The sequence below is a fragment of the Ovis canadensis genome, chromosome 5 (genome assembly GCF_042477335.2).
Source record: "Ovis canadensis isolate MfBH-ARS-UI-01 breed Bighorn chromosome 5, ARS-UI_OviCan_v2, whole genome shotgun sequence".
NCBI lineage: Eukaryota > Metazoa > Chordata > Mammalia > Artiodactyla > Bovidae > Ovis > Ovis canadensis.
In genome coordinates this window covers 63,936,043-63,939,738 of record NC_091249.1, presented here as the reverse complement: position 1 = coordinate 63,939,738, position 3,696 = coordinate 63,936,043, and the positions used below count along the sequence as shown (strand labels likewise).

At 38.8% G+C, this 3,696-nt stretch overlaps 1 non-coding gene and 1 pseudogene across 1 annotated transcript; both read right to left on the bottom strand.

Moving 5' to 3' along the window:
- Positions 1–1,204: 1,204 nt before the first annotated feature.
- Positions 1,205–1,542, bottom strand: LOC138441833 (mitochondrial import inner membrane translocase subunit TIM14 pseudogene; annotated as a pseudogene).
- Positions 1,543–2,544: 1,002 nt separating this feature from the next.
- LOC138441875 (U6 spliceosomal RNA) lies at positions 2,545–2,649 on the bottom strand. The gene has a single exon (XR_011257451.1). It is a non-coding gene; the product is annotated as a U6 spliceosomal RNA (small nuclear RNA).
- Positions 2,650–3,696: the final 1,047 nt, after the last annotated feature.

Here is a 3,696-nt window from a genome sequence, read left to right as displayed (position 1 = left end):
CTAGCCTTGGCGCTGGTGCTCACAGGTCTTAGCAGCTTGGCAAAAAGACCATAGAGTAGTTTCCTCCTATTTTCAGTTTTCTCATTCTCTTCCCTGGTGGGTGCTCAGTCCTCATTCTAGAATTTCTTAGGGGGGGAAAAAAAATCTCATCACCCTTCCGATTATTTTATTTTTCTTCTCTTGGCAAAAACTTACAGAGAAAGATAAAAAAAGAATTGTGACCATATTGTGCACATACCCTTTTCTAATCAGGGGTTTCCTTGGTAGTTGGTTTTGCAGCCTTCAGCTGAGAAATTCCCCAGCTTCTACAACTCCTTTCTAATCATTGCTTAATGTCATTAAAATTTGATTCTCTAGAGCAGAGGCTGGCAAACTATGGCCCACAGCCCTGATGCCTGTGTTTGTAAATAAAGTTTTATTGGAACATAGCCATGCACATTTGTTTACCTATGTGTGTGGCTGCCCTCTTGCTATGACAGCAGAGTGGGGTAGTTGCCATGGAGACCAGATGGTTCAAAAGCCTAAAATACTGACTATCTGGCCCTTCCAGAGAAAGTTTGCAGACCCACTGCTCTAGAGCATCTATAGCTTTCAGTTTGTATTAGTTATTTATTGTCAAATAACAAATTACCCCAAAATTCAGCAGGTTAAGGCAAGAGATATTATTTCCCAGTATCTGTGGGTCAAGAATTCAGGAGTGGTTTTAACGGAGTGGTTCTGAATCAGGGTTTCTCATGAAGTTGCAGTTAAGACATCAGCTAAGAATCCAGCGATCTGAAGGTTTGACTGGAGCTGAAGGCTCCACTTCCAAGAGGGTTTCCTCACGTGGCCATTAGTAGAAGGCCCAGTTCCTTGCTAGTTGCTGGCAGAAGGTATCAGTTCCTTGCCACGTGGACCTCTGCACAGGGTTACTTGAGTGTCCTCACAACATAGCAATCGACTTTCTTCCAGCAAGTGATCTGAGGGCAAGGAAAAGACTGTAACATCTTTTATGATCTAGTGTCAGGATTCACACACCCTTATTTGCACATTATTTTATTTATTAGAAGGAAGTTACTAAGTTCAGTCCATACTCAGAGGAGAATTAAGCTTCATCTTTTATTTTTAGTTATTTATTTTTTGGAGCTTTGAGGTATTTTATGATAAAAAGCTGGTACCCACGTACACAAATGAATAAGAACTTAAAATTCATCATACATTTACTTCATTTTCTAGCTTGGGCCTCTAGTAAATCTTTAGCTTCATTGATTTTGACTGCTATCTAAGGAGATCCTGTCTTGTCTGGATGATTTAAATGCACAATTCATCGATGAGCATCTCTTATTTTTTCTTTATTGGCAGTAGGACTTAAACCTAGTATTAATACTGCTTCCCATTTTGTCATTTTGCATTCAAACTCATCTCTGTAATGGTCGCTAGTGAAGGCAGACTTGGATAGACTGTGAAAAATCTGTTTTACTTAAGAGTCCATATGCCTCATAGCTTGCAAAACATAATGACCTGCACAATGGTCAGTCTAACTGCTACCACTATATTGGCCATAGTTCCAGCTCAGCTCCCCTGCCTCCTCAGAGACTGTGGTTCATTCCAGCCAGAGGCCACAGACACCAATTCCACACCTCTATCAGAAAGCAACGTGGCCACCACCAGCAAGTACAAATTGCCCACACACAGGTGCCCCAGGGATTCAGCTTCATCTAGTAAAGGAAAACATATCAAAGAATTTATGGGCATATTTTAAAACCATCCTTAATTCCAGTCCATTTATTTTCCCTGTGAATCTTGGACTTTTTTTAAAATTTATTTTTAATTAGAGGATAATTGCTTTACAGTGTTGCGTTGGTTTCTGCCGTACAATAATGTGAATCAACGATAAGTACACATATGTCCCCTCCCTCTTGAACCTATCTCCCACTACCCCCCATCCCTCTAGGTAGTCACAGCGCACCACCAACCCCTTTTTTAAGGAGGTGTGTTTTTTTTTTTTTTTTAAGGCCTACGAGAGGATTAAACTTTTCCTGTGAAGGACCAGTTGGTAAATATTTTTGGCTTTGTGGGCTATAAGATCTTTGTTGCAACTGTTCAACTCTGTATAAGGAAAGTAGCCTAGGGACTTTCTCTGGTGGTCCAGTGGCTAAGACTTCATGCTCCCAGTGCAGGGGACCTGGATTCCATCTCTGGTCGGAGAACTAGATCCCACATGCCACAACTAAGAGTTCACACGCCACCACTCAAAATCCCGCATGCTGCAACAAAGATTCAAGATCCCCAGTGCCGAAACTAAGACCCGGCACTTTGCTGCACCCAGATAAATAAATAAACATTTTTTAAAAAAAGGAAAATAAACTAGACAATAGATAAACGAATGGGCATGTCTGTGTTCTAATTACATTTTATTTACAAAAATAAGCAAGGAGTTGGATTTGGCTGATGGGCTGTAGTTTGCCATCCTCTGGTCCAGAAGATTCTTCTTCAAGAACACAAACCAAAAAGTTGCCTCACGTAGCATACATTTTCTTTTTAGTTTATTCTTTTATTTTTTTAAAAAATATGGAACACTTCATGAATTTGCATGTCATCCTTGCCCAGGGGGCCATGCTAATCTCTGTATCATTTCAATTTTAGTACATATGCTGCTGAAGTGAGCACGAAGACATACAATTTTGAGCCGGGGATCTGTGCATCTTGGACCCTCCTCAACCAAGTCATAAACTCCTCCAGGATAAGAATCATGACATATAGTTCTTTTTATTCTCCTTCAGCATTCAATAAGGTTCTAAGCATGTAGTTGCTATCTGACTAATAATTGTTTATCATTTAATGGATTCATAGTATTCTATTATATGACTATTCTATAATACTTAAGCAATTCTTACTACTCTTTGTTGGTACAAATACGCTGCAGTAAATATGGTTCTGCATGCATATTTGTACACACATTGAGTGTATTCTAGGAGAGATTCCTGGAAGTATAATGAAGTCAAAGATCAAAGTGAAGTCACTCAAGTCAAAGATCATGTGTACTCTTAATATGACAAAAAGAATTTCAAATGAATGCTAGTGTGTAATTTATTTCATATAATAAATGCACAATATTTCAGGACAAAATAAAAATCTATAAGGTGCTTTGAACTTTATAGACTTGTATTTCCTATGCGATCTTCATAGAAACCTGTTAAGCTCTTTCTATGACAAGTAGTACAATTGAATGCTGATGACCAATGTATCTATTGTTAGGTGGTGTTTATAGATCATAGAGCAGGCAGAAATAAAATGTTTCCTACTTTCATGGTTTCAGAGAAGCCTCATAGAACTTTCAGATTTCCCAGAACATAATACTGACATTGCCACTAGCACTGCCCTTGCTACATCAAAATTCCTTTCCTGAAAGTCCTTCTTAAAACACAGTCTATTCAGGAGACAGTATATCCCCTCATCTCCCTATCACGTCAGTGTATCCTATGGAAAGGGCCAAAGGATTGGCCTTGCATCAGTGAACCATGAAAGGACGACATTTTAAAAAGTCATTTTCAATTAAAAGAACTTGTTGAAGAGGAAAGGAAGGGACCAAACTGTATTGAGTGCTTACTAAGTATCAGATTCTTTACTCATGTTTCCTGTTAACGTGGATATTATTAATCTCTTTCAGAGATGAAGAAATATACTCCAGAGGATCTATTGACTTTATTTACCAGT